Genomic DNA, 19,516 nt, shown 5'->3' on the forward strand with positions numbered 1-19,516 from the left:
TACATTGTTCTGTTTCACCGGGAGAGAGGAGACTCTACATTTTCTTTTGTTTTTGGGGGTCGTGGTCTATTTTCTAACCTGTTTGTATCTAAATCCAGAAGCAGATATCTAGTCTGGAAATGATCAATAGTTTGTTCTGAAATACTGATAAGCACAATAGTGACAAGGGAGATTAGATTTGACAAGGGAGATTAGGTTTAGATTTAGGGTGGCAAGATTTCATAATAATAGTAGAGTCCCCATGTGTGAATTAGAACAAATAATTTGACACAAATGTTGCCCCTTTTCTCTTCACACATTATCTGCAAATCAAGCACTGTTTTCTAATTGAAAAGGAGGGCAGGAGGCTATGATGCCAGAGCGCAATGCACTCCAGCCAATCCTTGTTGGCATTACAACCCCTATGGGGCTGTTACAAACATAGGCCTTAGGCTGCTCTAATTTATGCCCATGGACAGTTTGGCTCCCAGCCAACTCCAGGACGGGGAAGGCAGAAAAGTAGCTCACTTCTTCAGCCAAGGACTAAGCCTTAGGTAATTCAGACCCAGTGTTTAGACCTTTGTCTATACAACTACCGTCTTGGACAAGTCAAAGCAAGAAAAGTCCACCAAAATACTTCTCAAATGCTTTCTGAGAAAACAGATATTTGCAGGTTACTGTTTTGGAGGGTAAGTGTCTGCTACTGAATGCACATGCTAATCATTTTAAAAAGAGAGGGGAAGGAATAAAGAATCACTGAAAAATGGAAAGAGAAAAAAATATGCAGATTGAAGAGCACAATGGATACCAGATTAAATAGTTGTTCAGAACTAGCACTCGGGAAAACCTGAAAAGCTGATTTTATGCAAAATCAAAGTCATATGAAATATATCAGCCCCAAGTATTGAATAAAGATGGAAAAAGATGGGTACAAGTGGATTTTCTGCAAACACTAAACTGATTTTATTGTATATGGCTTGGAGTCTGAAGAGGACATCTTCACACAAATGGTGCTCTTAAAATAACTGTAATGAAATTGCATATACCACAGATTACAATAATAGAGCTTTTGTCTGAGTGTTGTACCTCATCTGTGGATAAATAGAGGACTTTATTTCCAAGTGTTGGCACTTTCCATGAGCAATATAAATTCACTGTTAAATTACAAAACAGACAGCATTTAAGCGTACAGGTATGAGTAGTACTTTTAAGTTTTTCTAATGGTATCTGACACTTGATAATTTTAGAAAAACAGTAAAACATTGGTCCTAGAAATCTGAGATGAAAGTGGATAATGGTATAATTTATTAATTTTACTGCTGAAAGTAATTTAAAAGAAATGTTTGATTTTAATACATGTGAAAAAGTTATCTAGAAGGCTGATTTCACTGAATTCATTTCCATAGCTCTTAGTACAGAGGAGCTATCATTTTATATCACCTTTTATAAGATGTCTGAAGCTAGTTTTTAGGTTGAATAGTACATGAAGAATTTCTCCTTTCTGAAGAAATTATGAAGTTTCAATGCTAATTCCATCCCTTACATACGTTGCATATTAGAGATGGGGCCTATCTCACTTAAAATAGGATGGCAGTGGGGCTTATTTTGTACACAATGATGGCTACATCAGCATAATTTCATAAACTTGTATTACACTTCTGAACTTGAGGGATTTATATATGTGCAATTCACACCCCCATGGCAAAGCTTTGTCTTTTTTTTTATTATATATTTTTTTAATTAAAATTGTTTTTATTATTATTATTTTAATTATAATTTTTTTAATTATAATTTTTTAATTATATATTTTGGATGGATTGTGCTTTCCACTTGACATCCCCCCCCGTCGCCCCCGCCCCCAACCTTCTTGCCAGCTCCCTGCTCTTTTTTCTCTCTCTCTCCCTTCCTCTCTCCTTTTCACTCCCTTGATCCCAGATACTTGCCCCTTCCCATGTCACTCCCTCTCTCTCTGTAGCTATGCACATGGAAATTAGGAAAGAGAACAAAGTTTGACTTAAAACTTCAAGAGACCGTGATTAAGGCGAATGGCTGCATAATTAGCACAGGTGAGGGTAATCAAAGAGGATATTACTTATGGACCATATTGTTGTGTCTTGGGGCTAAGTATGAAACTGAAGATGGTTTATGGCTTGATCCAAAGCCTACTGAAGTCAAAGGAAAGACTCCCAATAAATTAAATGGGCTTTGCATTAAGTCTTCCACGAGTAACTGGACTCCATTGATATATGATAGAGTGTTTTCAAAAGAACAAAGGAACTTGATCTTCCTATACAGCTCACAGATGCACCCTGGCAGAAGCTTCCAGAGGGACACAGTTGGAATAGAGAGATAGCTATTGAGTTGAGTCAGTTAAGGTACTTTTTTTCTGACACATCGGAAATAGTGGGTGAAATCCAGATGAACTGAAGTCAGTAGGAATTTTGCCATTGACTTCAGTGGGTTCAGGATTTCATTCAATACACCCAATACTTCCACAAAGTAACTTCAATTTATTTCCTGCCTAGCAATATTGAGTCTTTCTTTAGCTACCTCTAATTTTATTTTTTCCTCAAATAAACTTTCTTTGTATTTAAGATACTCTCTCTGGAGTTTTGTCCTAAACACTGTTAGGCCCTGGTCTTGCAAAACCTTCCTCACTAAAGGAACTTCAAACTGTCACCAATGTGACTTGTGGGATTAAGATTTTGCAGGATCAGTCACTGAGGGATGAACACAAGCAGGTACCTCTGAGAGAAAGACGCAGAAGTGAAGTGACTGAACACTGGTCAAAGACATTAAAACGTTTCTTCCCAAAGGGTGTGTGAAGGAAGCAGGCTACAATCAATGCAGACATGGGGAGAGGAAAAGCAACCGCTGGGTCTAACAATGGTTACAACAGAGCTATCTGAACTCTAGAAGATTCCACTCTAGAAAAGCATAGGGTAGAGAGGACAATACGTCAAAAGAAAGACTCCCATTGACCTCAATGAGTTTTGGATCAGGTCCATAAAACATCAAAGCCTGGTTCTAAGCTCACACCAATTTCACACTAGTGAATCTAACCTCAGGAGTTTTAACTCCACTGACTTTAGTCGAGTTACTCCTGATCTACACTAGAGTGAGATAAGAATCAGGACCCTGCTGTTAAAACAAACCCCTGTGCACCAAAAGTTAGGTTTCTATTTTATCATTATTTTGTCAGGGAGAAAAATGTCCTCTTTACAATTATAGAAAACATTTTACATCTTGTTTTCACAAAAGTTTATTGTAAAATATTTAGAAGTGACTTCTCTTATTTTAATGGTATAAAAAGAACTTTGTTAATTCACTGAATGCCTACTCAGGCTCCGAAGAATTTTTAGTGTTCAGCTAGAGAATTTTGTAGTGAACAACAAGTCCAATTATTCTGGTTGCATTATACAAAGTTCCAGGAATTCTTTGGCATAAAAAACTACAATACATTTCTCTGGCACATTGTAACAATATTTGATTTCAAGATACATCCCACACAAGCAACTCTTGTCTACCTAATTTTATTAAAAAACAAGTATTTTCACATTATTTAACCTCTTCCGTGATGACCTTTACAACTAATTCAAAGAGGTTCTTGTCCCATGTCATCTCAGTTCATATATAAAATACTTCGCATCAATGAGTAAATACATAGCCCAGACAAAAAAAGAAAGAAAGACAAATATCATTTATATCACCAAGAAGTTCTATGTCCAGTTTAAAAGACTGTTGGATGGTCAATTTTTAGAAAACAATTTGACATCTGTGACACTATCCTTTCAATCACACAGTTCTCAGTAAATCACTACTGATACTCATTTCAAGATGACAGTGTACTTAGCTGTATTCATGGATTCTGCCACAGCCTAAAAGATATTGCCATTTTTAGCAGCCTGTTAAAAATACAGGTCCCAAGAGGGCACATGAAGATAATAGGATAGTTCATGTAGGTGTTCTGCATATAGAGCAGCTGCAGGGTTGTGCTGTGAGTATGTTTAGGACAAAATATGGCTATAGGGTATCTAAACATCAAGTAGGTCTGCAGGTATACAAAGTCAGTCTTGGACTTCCCTAATCTTGAGTCACCTAGTCCTAGCTAGTCCTTCTCCCCGATGTACATTGTGCATTCTGGTGAGTTTTAGGGCTTGACTATAACTAGCTACTTTCCATCCCAGTGAGACAGATAGTAAGTATCCTCATTTCACGGACGTGGAAACTGAAGTACAGAAAGGTTAAGGCCAAAATTCACAAACTTGAGAACAAAATCCATATCTAGGCATCTAAATATAAGTGGCTTTGTGATGGACTGGACTCAATTCATAGAATCATAGAATATTAGAGTTGGAAGGGACCTCAGGAGGTCATCTAGTCCAACCCCCTGCTCAAAGCAGGACCAACCCCAACTAAATCATCCCAGCCAGGGCTTTGTCAAACCGCACTTTAAAAACCTCTAAGGATGGAGATTCTACTACCTCCCTAGGTGACCCATTCCAGTGCTTCACCACCCTCCTAGTGAAAAAGGTTTTTCTAATATCCAATCTAGATCCCCCCACTGCAACTTGAGACCATTGCTTCTAGTTTTGCCATCTTCTACCACTGAAAACAGCCTAGTTCCATCCTTCCTGGAACCCCCTTTCAGGTAGTTTAAAGGCTGCTATTAAATCCCCCCTTCATTCTTCCCTTCTGCAGGCTAAACAAGCCTAGTTCCCTCAGTCTCTCCCTCGTAAGTCATGTGCTCCAGCCTCCTAATAATTTTTGTTGCCCTCCACTGGACTCTTTCCAATTTGTCCACATCCTTTCTGTAGTGGGGGGCCCAAAATTGGACACAGTACTCCAAATGAGGCCTCAGCAGTGCTGAATAGGGGGGAATAATCACTTCCCTCAGTCTGCCGGCAATGCTCCTACTAATGCAGCCCAGTATGCCATTAGTCTTCTTGGCAATAAGAGCACACTGTTGACTCATATCCAGCTTCTTGTCCACTGTAACCCCCAGGTCCTTTTCTGCAGAACTGCTGCCTAGTCAATCGGTCCCCAGTCTGTAGCAGTGCATGGGATTCTTCTGTCTCTGCACTTGTCCTTGTTGAACCTCATCAGATTTCTTTTGGCCCAATCCTCTAATTGTTTAGGTCACTCTGTATCCTATCCCTGCCCTCCAGCATATCTACCACTGTCTCCAGCATAGTGTCATCTGCAAACTTGCTGAGGGTTCAATCCACCCCATCCTCCAGATCATTAATGAAGATGTTGAACAAAACTGGCCCCAGCACTGACCCCTGGGGCACTACGCTTATTACCGGCTGCCTACTAGACATTGAGCCATTGATCACTACTCGTTAAGCCCGATGACCTAGTCAGTTTTCTATCCACCTTATAGTCCATTCATCAAACCCATACTTCTTTAACTTGCTGATAAGAATACTGTGGGAAACCGTATCAAAAGCTTTGCTAAAGTCAAGATATATCATGTCCACTGCTTTCCCCACATTCACAGAGCCAGTTATCTCATCATAGAAGGCAATCAGGTTGGTCAGACATCACTTGCCCTTGGTGAATCCATGCTAACTGTTCCTGATCACCTTCCTCTCTTCCAAGTGCCTCAAAATTGATACCTTGAGGAACTGCTCCATGATTTTTCCAGAGACTGAGGTGAGGCTGACCGGTCTGCAGTTCCCCGGATCCTTCTTCTTCCCTTTTTTGAAGATGGGCACTATATTTGCCTTTTTCCAATCATCCAGGACCTTACCCTATCTCCATGAGTTTTCAAAGACAATGGCCAATGGCTCTGCAATCACATCAGCCAACTCCCTCAGCACCCTCAGATGCACTGCATCCGGCTCCATGGACTTGTGCATGTTCAGCCTTTCTAAATAATCCTGAACCTGTTCTTTCAGCACTGAGGGCTACTCACCTCCTCCCCATTCTGTGCTGCTCAGTGCAGTAGTCTGGGAGCTGACCTGGTCTGTGAAAACCAAGGCAAAAAAACCATTGAGTACTTCAGCTTTTTCCACATCATCTGTCACTAGGTTGCCTCCCCCATTCAGTAAGGGACCCACATTTTCCCTCACCTTCTTCTTGTTGCTAACATACCTGTAGAAACCCTTCTTGTTACCTTTCACATCCCTTGCTAGCTGCAACTCCAGTTGTGATTTAGCCTTCTTGATTTCACTCCTGCATGCTCGAGCAGTACTTTTATACTCCTCCCTAGTCATCTAACTGAGCTTACACAACTTGTAAGCTTCCTTTTTGTGTTTAAGCTCACTGAAGACTTCTTTGTTAAGCCAAACTGGTCATCTGCCTTATTTGCTATTTTTTCTGCACATCGGGATGGTTTGTTCCTGCGCCTTCAATAAGGTTTCTTAAAAATACAGCCAGCTCTCCTGCACTCCTTTCCCCCTCATATTAGCCTCCCAGGGGATCCTACCCATCAGCTCCCTGAAGGAGTCAAAGTATGCTTTTCTGAAGTCCAGGGTCCGTATCCTGCTGTTCTTCTTTCTTCCTTTTGTCAGGATCCTGAACTCGACCATCTCATGGTTACTGCTACCTAGGTTACCACCCACTTCTATTTCCCCTACCAATTCTTCCCTGTTTGTGAGCAGCAGGTCAAGAGGAGTACGGCCCCTAGTCAGTTCCTTCAGCACTTATAGCAGGAAGTTATCTGCAACAGTCTCCAAAAACTTCCTGAATTGCCTGTGCTCTGCTGTATTGCTCTCCCAGCAGATGCCAGGGTGATTGACGTGCCCCAGGAGAACCAGGTCCTGGGATCTGGAAACTTTCACTAGTTGTCCGAAAAAAGTCTCGTCTACCTCATCCTCCTGGTCTGGTGGTCTATAACAGACGCCCACTGTTGAGATCCTCTTTGCTATCCAGTCACAGTGCTGCCATTCTCTTCAGCTACCTGCACCCCCTGCAGGCTGTCATCTGGCCTCTGTGGATCTTCTTTAACTCAGCCCTCGGGCCAGGTCACACATCCAAAAAACCCCTTCTGGGGTACAACAAACTCAAAAAATGGAAACAGGTCCTTGCCCTTCAGGGACAATTATAAACAAAATCGTTTCTTACCCTTTCTGGGTTAAATTTCCTTTCTGGGATTGAATCAGCAGGACTCCTTCTTAGTCCCCACCACTGACTGTGGCTAGTTATAGGCGCTGGCGTGGCCCGGTTCCTATGGCTGCAGCGTTGGGAGCATCCACACTCCTCTGGCTCCAGCTAGGCACTGACTTGCTGATAGCTATCTGACAGCAGGCAGCTCCTCTTTTTTCAGCCTGCTGGACCTCAATTGGCTGTTGATGGTCCCTCGCCCTTCTGGTTGCTGGAGGACCAGATCTTGCTGGTTTCCAAAATGGCTGCTCTCTTCTTCACAGATAACCATTTCCTGAGGGGGGTGCAGCAGAGTACTGGGGGCCACAAAGGCCTGGTACACCCCACAACAGGCCCAATAAGCACTGACCTACATCACTTGATGAAGGCCATACACAAGGTCAAAGCAGGGATTAATCCTTTGCTCAATTCACTAGGTTAAGCTTCCAGTCATACTTTTGAGAAGCCCTTCCCTGTGGATGGAGATCATACTGGCTGATCATCAGTGGAATTAGCAGAGCCATAGACAGCCAGCTGGCAGGGAGTTTGTTGTATCCCTGGTGCCATCAGCAGTAGCATAGATGGCATGTCCCATACAGCCAGGAGCTGATCTGGCTCTCCTCAAAAAAAGACAAAGGTCATTGATTTTTCCAGGAGCCTGAACTCAGCCCTGGGTGGCTCTGAAAGGACCATCGGATCCTGTGATTTTTGGGGAAAAGAAACAAGCTCTGAACACTAGCGGCTGCACTGGTTTTACATCTGGTTATATGTTCAAGGCAAGAAAGCTGGAAAATAACTTTAACTTCCTCCCTCCCCACCCTGTCAAAACCTGAAATCTTCCTTTACATGTCTAGGTCATCCAGATTAGAGCAACCTTTGCCTGCAGGTCTAGTGGGCCTGCAAACACAAGCTCTGCCCACATGTAAGTAGCTCAGACAGGTTTACTGTTGGTATCAAACGTTGTCAGTATGTTAAATCACAAAATATTAATACATGACTTTTCTTACCAGTGAAAACTGGAATTGTTAGAAAGATTTAAAACTGGACACCTCTGTTTCTTTTATAGAATAGATTACCATGATTCTGATCAACATTTTCATAATTATAGGAACTTATAAAGCAAATTTTTAACCACTGGTGGTTGGATATTGAATAGACATTGAAACTCAAAAACAGAGCAGTTCAACAAATATCTTTCTATTACTGCTTGCATTTCAGGAGATCAGGAAACTAAACAAACTACCCAAGAAAATCTAATAGAGTAAATAATCATGTATGTATTTGTGAATAACAGGTGTGAAAGAACAAAAATTAAAATCTTGGCTTTACAGTTATCATTTTATCTCCTGGTTGTTTAAGCTTTGCATCTTCTTCTGTGATGTTATAGTGATGCTCAAAGAGCTTGCCACATGAATTTTGCACTTATTCTCCCCAAACCGTCTGGTGTTTGTTTTTAGAGAGGCGTCTCAGAAAACGATGTTTCACATTCAGTAAAATTCAAGGCCCTCTCCAAACATTTTTTTCCTACTGTGGTTAAAAATATTCCATGGAATATAAATCTTGAACACCTTTGTTCCAGATGCAATCATAGTTCAGTTATAAAACACAATTTCCTATTAGCTAGAATTTCTGATTAGAAGAGCTTTATCTAACTAATTTTATGAATTCATTTTCTTTAAAAAAAATCTGTTAACATTAAAATCAGTGAGAAAGAGACTTTAGCTAAGAAGGAATAAAACACTTTATCCAGTAAAACAAAGTTTTAGAAATTACTAAATACAGGTATAGTATCAGATCCCAGTGACCTTACTTAGGATTAGGCCTGTGCTGTTACTCAGTGCACTCAGCATAAATCACTGCATAGATTTGTTGGCAAAAGGACTGATTCTATGCACCTTATTCAGACCAAACAAGCTAGTTCCAAAATCACAGTATAAGGAACATCGTTCTACCCTTATTTTTAGAAGCTGGTTATATCTGTAATGATATTCTGTATTTATATGCCCACTTTCTTCCAAGAATCTGAAGCAGGGAGCCTGCCAAACAGACAGTGGGGCCACTAGATAATCAACGTGTTAAAGGAGAACTCAGGGAAGACAAGGCCATTGCAGAGAAGCGAAATGAATTCTTTGCATCAGTCTTCACTGCAGGGGATGTGGGGGAGAAACCCACATCAGAGCTATCTTTTTTGGGCAACAGATCTGAAGTACTGTACCACATTGATATGTTAATAGAAAAGGTTTTAGAACAAACTGATAAATTAAACAGAAATAAGTCATCAGGACCAGATGGTATTCTCCCAAGAGTTCTGAAGGGAACTCAAATAAGAAATTGCAGAACTACTAACTGTAGTATGTAAGTGTTGAAGAAACAAGCCTCTGTACCAGATGACTGCAGAATAGATAACGGAACGCTGATTTTAAAAAGGACTCTATGGGTGATCCTCGCAATTTCAGGCCAGTGAGCCTAAATTCAGTACCAGGCAAACTGGTAGAAACTGCAGCAAAAACCAAAAATTATTACACTCATAGACAAAAATGATTTGTTCGGGAAGAGTCAAGATAGCTTTTTGTAAAGGGAAGTCATGCCTCACCAGTCCATTACAATTCTTTGAGGGTGTCAATAAGCAAGTGGGTAAGGGTGATCCAGTTGATATAATATACCTGTATTTTCAGAAAGCCTTTGCAAACACCTCTTAAGGAAACTGAGTGGTCAGGGGATAAAAGAGAAGGTCCTTTCATGGATCAGTAATTGGTTAAAAGATAGGCAATAAAGGGTAGGAATAAATGGTCAGCTTTCACAAAAGGGAGAGGTAAAACAGCAGGGTCCTCAAGGATCTGTACTGGCACTGGTGCTGATCAACATATTCATTAATGAGCTAGAAAATGGAGTGAACACTAAAGTGGCATGAACAGTAAAGTGGCAAAGTTTGCAGATGATACAGAATTATTCAAGATAGTTAGATCCAAAGCTGACTGCAAAGAGTTACAGGGGGATCTCACAAAACTGGGTGACTGAGCAGCAAAATGGCAGAAGAAATTCAACACTTATTGGTAAAAAATAATACCAACTACACATGTACAGTGATGGATTCTAAATTAGCTGTTATCACTTAAGAAAGATCTTGGAATCATCATGGACATTTCTCTGAAAACTTCTGCTCATGCAGCAGCAGTCAAAAAGACTAACGGAATGTTAGGAACTATAAGGAAAGACAGAAAATATCATAATGCCACTATATAAACCAGGGTGCTCCCACACTTTGAATACTGTGTCCAGTTCTGGTTGACCCATCTCAAAAAACATATAGTAGAACTAGAAAAGATTCACAGGAGGGCAACTAAGAAGACCAAGAGTATGGAACAGCTTCCATACAAGGAGAGATTAAAAAAATTAGGGCTGTTCATTTTAGAAAAGAAATGGCAAATAGGGGATACAATAGAGGTCTATAAAATAATGAATGGTGTGGAAAACATGAACAGAGAAATGTTATTTACCATTTCCCACAATAAAACTACCACGAGTCACCTGATTAAATTAATATGTAGTAGGATCAATACAAACAAGAGGAAGTACTTTTTCACCCAGAGGATAATTACCAGTGGAATTTGTTGCCTTGGGATATTATGATGGAGAAACGTGTAACTGGATTAAAAAAAGAAACAGATAAATTCATGGAGGATAGGTCTATCAGTGGCTATGAGCCAAGGTGTTCAGGGATGCAACCCCATGCTTGGGGCAACCCTAAGCCTCCAACTGCCAGGCACCGGGAGAGGACAACAGTTGTGGATCACTCCAAATGCCCTGTTCTGTACACTCCCCCTGAAACTCTGCTACTTGCCAAGGCTGGAGACAGAAAACTGGGCTAGATGGACCATTTATCTGACCAATATGGCAGTTCTTATGTTCTTAATCTCAAAGAGCATTAGAAACATGGATATGTTTTCATATTTTCCTAGATGGATAAAATTAGGTGGAGAAAGTTTAAGCGCTGCATTTTCAAAATTGGCCTCTTATTTTGGGTGTTACTATTTTTAGGTGCCCAATTTACAATGTTTATAGCCTGACTCTCTGAGTTGCCAAACACTCTTGCCCTTCATTGATTCAATTAGAGATACCCAGCACATCTGAAACTAGGCTTTAGTGGCTTGATTTTCAGAGGTTTTTGAGCACTGGAAGCTCCTGTTGAGGAATAGAGTAAATTGGCTCATTGTATGTAATAACATTGAATCATAGAATTGTAGAACTGGAAGGAACTTCAAGAGGTCATCTAGTCCAGGCCCCTGCACTCAAGGAAGGACTAAGTATTATCTAAACCATCCCTGAGAGGTGTTTGTCTAAACTGCTCTAAATGTATCTTGAGAGATCAGAGGTAAACTGGCTGAAAGCCCAAGTCATGAGAACAATGTGAGGTAACAAACATAGAAAGAAAAGAGGCACACTGTCAAATTGCAATGTACGGGTGACAACTTTATTTTATATCACTCAACCCAAAACAGGCCCACCTCCCTCTCAGTTGTTTGTTAAATTACTTAGGAACTTTGGCCATGTTTTCACAAAATTTTGAACCACCGGTTTCATTAATGTTGAACAGATGGAGCCATTTTCCTTTTGTGGCAGACAAATGCTCAATAACTTGAGTGCTGACACCTGTGTTTGATTTGAATATGAAACTTATTTATTACCAAGTACGTTTTGCCAATCTCAGTATACCACTGTACTGATGACGTTCTTACAGCTCAAGTATGTTATCACTATCATCTGTCTTTGGACCTTTTAACTGGGCAGATCTATGTCCTCAGCCCAGAAGCTCTTGCATCATCACAACAGCTCCTTCTGCAGACACCAAAATCCTATGACTCAAGATCAGCTCATGAGAGCTGGCAACACTATGATCCTGCTTTCCCCTGGCTACTTGGTGGTGATTCCCCTTACCCACCATTACCCCCAGGCTGCGGGAGCTGCCATTTTATCCCCTCCATATCTGATCCCCGTAACTGTCCTCTGCGCCCTCCTCAGCCTCCCTCCTGCCCCCACATTTCCTGCACACCCCTCAACCTCCCACTTGCTCCCATATCTCCCTGTATCCCCCTGCCCCCCCTGTGCCCCACAGCCCCCTGCTATCCCTAAGTCTGATTCCTGCCCCCACATCCCCTGCACCTTCCTCAGCCTCCCCACTTCCTCCACATCCCTGCCTCAGCCTCCCCTTGTTCCCCACATTCCCTGATACCCCCAATGCCAACCCTGCCTTCTGCCCCCCAATGTCTGCTCCCCTCACTCTTCCACCTTTCAGAGTGTCTCTGCTGCTCATCAAGTCCCTGTATGATGTCTAGTTCCCTGAACCATAGTGGGGCAGCAACTGGGCCTGTGGGCTATGGCTTCAGTCTTACTGAAAACAGTGGGAGGGGGCAGCCAACTTTATTAAAGGCAGCCTCACTTCTACATGGAGACAGAATATAGGGCAATGGCTGCCATCTTGCTGGCTTCAGTCCCATTGTCAGTAGTAGGGAAAAGTGGTGAGTTGAAAATGGCTAATAAAGATTGGACAGAAGCAGGGCACAAAGACCTGTGATGACTGAACCTGGTGATATTCTGAAAAAGAAGAATCATGCTTGTAGTTGTTTCCATCTCTTCACACTGACTATACAGATGTTCTAGGTTTCCACAGTGACACACCACACAGTGACAATCCTGGAGTCTTATATAGATTACTGGCAAGGGAACTAATTGATTAAGGATCTGCCATTCATACACAGCCTCAGTTGAAGCTGTGAGGGTGACTCAGTGGCAGATTTGGGACATTAAATAATTGCCATAGATATATTATTCTAAGGTATTATTATTAATATTGCCCTCTAACTAAGCTGCACTCTTTTTCCAAAGCGAATTGGGCATTCTTTGTGTTTTGTATCAACATTTTAAACAACTGCAAAATAACTCATATGTATTTCCATAGAGTAAATTAGTGCTACAAAGTTCACTGAGGCTTCGTATACAGGTAACTAAGGAGCACTATAAAATAGAAGTTTAAAGAAACGAGCAGTAGTTTATGCAATTCCTCAGAAGAGTCATTATGACAATGTAAACTGTATGTGTCATTGCGTGTACTGTGTCTGTATACAGTCATGAAGTCACACAGGATAGATATTTAAAAGACCCATTAGTCATCCTGCTGCCATTTCAGGATTGTGCCATACAACACATTTTCTATTGTTTTGTCCATTCCAGTTTTATATATCACAAGTACTGCAGCTTCCATTTCTTTGCATTTATGCTGGAAATTATTTGATTGCTTAACACATCTCAGTGTAAAGGAAGCTTTATTTCTGAAACTCTCAGGTTTTCACATAATTAACGTCATCCCATTATTCCTCATCACGCTCCCCCTTTTAACACCCTTCCTTCCCCAACCTATTGCAAACACATACAAAAAAACCATCTCTAAGCAACTGATCTCTTAGCAACGAGAAGCACCTTCATAAGAGATGCCACACAGAGTGGTCACCAGAAAACCTGTACAGTTCTTAAAAAGGAGCGCACCGTTTACATAGGTAGCTCTCATCAGGAACTGAATGAAGTAATAACAAAAGGGAACAGGTAACTTATTTAACATTCATATTTTATCCTTGTTTCTAAAAAAATGAAGTTAGAACAACTGTGAAAGAGAAAGATTTTTTAATGAATTTTAGAGTTGCTTTGATCTTAGTTTATTCTGGCTCACTTTCTGTAAATTATATAAGGTCTGAATAGCTCTTTACATGTTTTCTGACTCACAGCATAATGCACTCTTACTCAAAAATGCCTTGCAATTTAAAACAATAATAGAAACTCATTTTGTAATTATTTATTATGGGATGTTTCACTTTTTTTTTTAAAAAAAGGAGCACAATATTTTGGCAGAACTATTGCAGCGTGAAATTGTTAATTTCATTCAACTTTTCAAACCATTTAGATGGAATGAAAGGTATTTAATTACAAATTCTTGCATTTTTGGTGCAAATTCCACAGCAAGAATGATGCTCTCTCACTTCAAAGCTAAACCCTGTCCAATGTTTTGGTACCTTCTGGGTTCCTTCTAGCTAAAATAACATTTTCCCTGCCCATATGCACTGCTTGAGAGAAAGATTTGCTCCATAACTAGAAATAGGAGAGAATGGATATTGTCAACTGCTAGCTAGATTCCCAAAGTAAAGCTAAGCAGAACATGACTCGAGTTGGACAAACTATGGTTTCCAACTAACACAGCCATAACAGGGAGAAATAAACTCTCAGAATTATGAAGCATGAGGTGAAAAAGAAGGTATTGAGTAGAACACCGCACGTCTATAACTGACCTGGAGAGTTGGTGAATTGTGTCATGGCCAGTTATACCTCAACTGGTGTTTTCTGTGGTAAGGGTCTTTCTTTACTTAAACTACTATAATTTCCTCCTTGGCCACTTCTGATATGTACAGTTGTTTGAACAGAAATTTATGTCTGGAAAAACTGCATTCTAAATTAGCTTTGTTATTTCCAATTCCAAACCAAAGTGATGTCACTTAACAAAATAGCTTCCTATATGTTTATAAGATATCTGTTTACCAACTAAAACAGGTTTTTGCTACTGTTAGCATTGCCATGGCAGAGATATAATCATGGCAAAGTGAACTGGATTCTATTCACTCTATATATGATAAACTAAATTGTCTACTCAGTTAGAATTGCAGAATCTAGTGATGATGTAAGAGGCAAAAATAACACAGCTAGCTTTTCAGATGACAGGTAGAGTTTTCAGGGCTACTAGCAATTAAGAAAAACAGCTTTTAGTGTGTAAATGGAGCAAATCTGATATTGAAATTAGAGAGATAAATACTGACCATCCATCATCCACTAATTGTCCTGTCACTTTTGAAGGTATAATTGCACTTTAAGTTGTCCTAAAAGTTTCTTTTGGGCAAGGCATGGGAAAAATATGCTATACAAGATTCTCAAACTAGATATAAAAATACCTCCACTGTGGCAGCAGAAGTGTCCCTACGAACTAGGTCATTCTTAGTATATATTTCTGAATCTGCTTTTGATGGCTAGTATGGACGGATATGAACTCTCATTCTGCCTCAACAAGTGCTCTGGATTAACAAGTACAATGCTAAACCGTCATTTCTCTTCTATTGGGGCTGCTACTTTTCATGAACAATACTTTGGTCTCTAAGCAACAACAAGCCCTTTTGTAAAAGCAACACAGTTGGCAAGTAATTTTTCAAATCAGAGATCAGAATGTAATTGAAATCTCAGAAAGGGACATTGTCCAAATTCTAATTTTGGAACCTTCATCTTTTTCACGGAAATTGTAATTTAATCAATCACAGATCACTCTGGAAGTGAAGGACTCCATTGTACAGTCACTGGGGCAACAAGTAGTGTAACTTCCCTTATATTTTCATCCAACATAAATAACAGCCCCCAAGGTACCATGGTGATTGGCATGAAAGAAAGGTGGATGCACCACTTGCCTATAAAGTTACACAAAACAGGCAGTCTTTTCTAGTCTCGTTTACTATGGGCAACTAACAGCACTCTACAACTGGCAGCTCTATTGATACGTTAGGACACATTTTTTAGAAATTACTAGTGATTTTGGGTGCTCAATTTTTGGGTACACAACGTAGGTCCTGATTTTCAGAAACCATTGAGCAACCACCCTCTGAAAAATGAAGTTGGCCATGCAAGAATTGAGGTATCCAAAATCACTGGTGACTTTTGAAAGTCTTGGCTTAAGTTCATACTGGTATAATACCGAGCCTGCCATTTCACAGCAGCACAACTAAAAAAAAAAGCATTCACATGGTCTTGAACATATTTTAGACACTGTTTTCTAGGTCACAGTGATTGTGTTGTAATGTAAAGATGTTGTGTTATCCTGTTACATCATCCCTAAAGGTATTTGGTGACCATTTTAATACCTTGCAGGGTAAAGGACTGCTCTGTCAAAGTGAGACTGATCTTTCAGGGGCTGGGGAAGAGATGAGTGACAATTTGTACAGTATTCCAGGATAGAACACACTAATAGCATCATGACAAAAGCTTTCTTGAAATAATATAGCAACAGAACATTCTGCAAAAATATACCCATTCTGGAGAAATCATTGTATAGATTTGTACGTATCCAAAAGGTAGAATACGTATCAACTAAGATACAGGAAACATTGCATCTAATACTCTACCCCAAAGGGGTGTTGTAAGGATAAATATATTAAAGATTGTGAGGCACTCAGCTGCTACAGAAATGGGGTCACATAAGTACTTTAGATAAACCTGTATTATTACCTACAAAAATATTGCACACACATAAAAGAATTATGAGAATTTCTGGGAAGGAGGGACCATTGTTGTGTTTGGGGACATTAATTAATTAGAATATGGTGACCTGCCATGACCAAAGATGTATACTAACTACATACACTAACTAGATGCAGGCTAGCGTGCTGTAGCTCTGTCAAATAAGACTGAAGGAAGGATAAGACTGAAGGCGAGGGATGCACCCAGACAGAGATTACAATTATCCCCTCTACTTCCTGCTCTTTGTTAGTCACGTTTACAACCTGAAGGTCATACTGCCATTTCCATAATCAGACAAGTATAAGGAGTGGCCAAAAATACAACCTTTTCTCTTGGAAGTATAGATGATCCGATGGCTGTCACCTCAAGACTAGATTATGGCAATGCTTCCAACATGGGGCTACACCAAAAGACCGTTTGGAAACTTCAGGTGGTGATGTTTCTGCAGGGACCACATTACTCCAATATTCTGTGATCCGTGCTGCCATCCAGGTAGTTTCTGGATGCATTTAGAGATGTGGGTTTTGATCTTGAAGAGTGGTAAGTAGCTTGAGGATGCTGTGTAACATATGTGGCAATTGGGATCAGCAAAGCTGCTTGAGCTAACAGCCATTAGGTATACACCTGAAAGGGCTGGCAGCAACGCATTTTTCCCAAGAAGTTGTGGACCTCTCTCCTCGCTCCTACCCCTTTCATCAATCAGGGACCTAATTTGCTGATCTCCAGGTCACATTGCAATGCATAACCAATTTCTCAGATTTTCACTGAGTAGGAATAGAGGGACTGATTGTGCAGGCTGGGGTTGAAGATTTTATTTTTTCTGCGGGGTATTTCTTTTTTCCATATTGATCCAGGAGTATATTCATATTATAATACCGCTCTGGTACCTAGTGTTTTAGATAGGCACCACTCAGAAATCTAACTAAATAATGCACATTTGATATATAGCTATAAATCAACAAGATGCACCATCAAAGCAGCAGTCCCAATGACTCAGGAACATCTGGTAACCTTTCATAGGCTGCAAATGGCCCCTACAACCATCTGTGGAGACCAGGATGGGATACAATAGTGGATCTTGCTTCTCCAGGCTGTAAGTAACATTTTATATTATTTCAGGTTTGATAATCTGTATCTTGTTTGATCATTAGTCACAGTTTAGAGGAGTTTTGCTAACTGTGCTATGGTAGAATTTGCCTGCAAAACACCTGTGTACTGTAGGTAGTTTTTTATCTAGCTATTCTCTATGTGCACAGACAATGCCCTTACTTTATGAACAATAAAATAACCATAATTTTTGAGTCAATGTCCAACTGTCACACCAGCATGGCATGACGTTCCCTTCTCTTCCAGATTCACAGTGTTCCCATCCATGCTGATGTTGCGAAGATGGAAGGAAGAGCTCAGAGGAAACATGCAAGCTGAAGTGCTGGACAAGGATATTACTAAATAATTTCAAGTATAGAAAGGGAGACTGCTTCCCAGTCCAACAGACCTGCATCCCAGAGTTTGACTGAAATTTAGGAGATGGGGAAATTGCATGGTGGAGGTTGAAAGAGGAGTTTGGAAAAAGACGGAGGACATAGAAATAGTGGGTCAAATTATATACTGGAAGTGGATCACCAATTATTTTCTTGAGCTGATTGTTTATTCATAGTTTTCTATTCTGTTTGTTATTTTGTTTAATTTTTCCTTATGTGTCTAATGTTTTTGGTGCCTGATAGTAACTACTTATATTCAAATTCTTTTTTTCATAGATTTGAAATGTGCATATATATTTACATGATATTTTGAATGCATACAGGGTTGTTTTAAACCAAGAGTTTCAAAATGCTCATACAAATAAAATAAAATTAACAGATGGCTTTTGGTTTGTCATGTATTTATTTCTATGGGTTTGAAAGGGTGCTTATATATCAGTGTTTGTGGTGTATGGGCAGGGTATTGATAATAAACAATCATGTGGTGAAATTAAGGCCAGACCACTCATCTTCTGTTCTCTAGATATCCTCTGAAAAAAGATTTACTACTAATTGTACTATATCAGGTGTATATTTAAAAGGCTATGAATACGGATCCTTTGACTCTATGGCTTCAGCTGGTGAAATATTTTTAATAGACTTCTATTGTTCACCTATCATTCTCTTCATGGATGAGCAATAAGGCATTTTAAAATATCCAATATAATGCAAATGAACATAACATCGGAAAAAATATATTTCCCAATCACTCAGAAAGACTTGTTGACTATCTGGAAGGTCAATAAACTTGAGCTCCAACAATGGGAGGAAGTGACTTCACTGGAAAAGCCTAACTCCCACCCCTTGAAGTCTAAAACTAGGGATTGTTAGATCACACATGATACAAATTATTATGAACAAAATCTTACTGGGCACTGCAGCTCAAAACTAGCATTGTTAATATCACACAGAGGCAAATCAGAAGCCAGCACAGACTCTCAGATATGGAGATAATGCATTCACTGAATGACAAGTGTCAACTGTATTTTGCACTAGATAAAGTTTCTGAGTGGTCTTCTGGTGTAACCCAATGTAGATGATAGTTATCAAAAAGGTAGATGACAAAAGCATGGATAATAATGGCAAGGTCACAATCACTCTGCTAAACAAAGATGGAAAACATATTCTTATCTACAGCTTTTATCTGGACGTGTAAAAAGAGCCAAGGATCCTATGACTTCTAAATTACCTGTGTCACAAACAGGTGGATGAAACCAACTGAAAGCGCAGAACGTTTCCATTTACTTTGGTTTCCCGCCCCCCCCCCCCCAATCCCAACATCACCCCAGTCTTCTTACGTTAACTAACTAGTTCACCACATTGCCCCAGTCTTAGTCAGACACTCAAATGTAAGTGATCAGACTGTTTGGGTCAATGAAAAACATGTCACCGTCAGGGACAGTACTGCAAACTGCAGTACCCAAACTGCTTCCCCATTTCCAGCACCATCTTCTAGTACACTTTGAACAGAAAAAGTGGAGACTCAGAAGAAACACAGCCATGGTTGCATTCAGAAAAGAGAGAGATGTGAAGGGTATAGGTGAAAGGAAGGGGCCAAAACCAAGGGAAGGGATAGCACGTGGCACCATCACCATAGTATCTGAGCGCCT

At 40.1% G+C, this 19,516-nt stretch overlaps 2 long non-coding RNA genes across 5 annotated transcripts in view; one reads left to right on the forward strand and one right to left on the reverse strand.

The window, feature by feature from the left end:
• Window positions 1–19,516, reverse strand: part of LOC137158174 (uncharacterized) — a 126,818-nt gene that overhangs the window by 23,687 nt on the left and 83,615 nt on the right. The gene's annotated exons all lie outside the window — the stretch shown is intronic.
• On the forward strand, window positions 13,574–18,238 carry LOC137158357 (uncharacterized). The gene is made up of 3 exons (XR_010921389.1): window positions 13,574–13,665; window positions 17,335–17,479; window positions 17,740–18,238. It is a non-coding gene; the product is annotated as an uncharacterized lncRNA (long non-coding RNA).

This window comes from Emydura macquarii, unplaced genomic scaffold, assembly GCF_026122565.2.
Source record: "Emydura macquarii macquarii isolate MOO-44397 ecotype Brisbane River unplaced genomic scaffold, CSIRO-AGI_Emac_v2 contig_1644, whole genome shotgun sequence".
NCBI lineage: Eukaryota > Metazoa > Chordata > Testudines > Chelidae > Emydura > Emydura macquarii.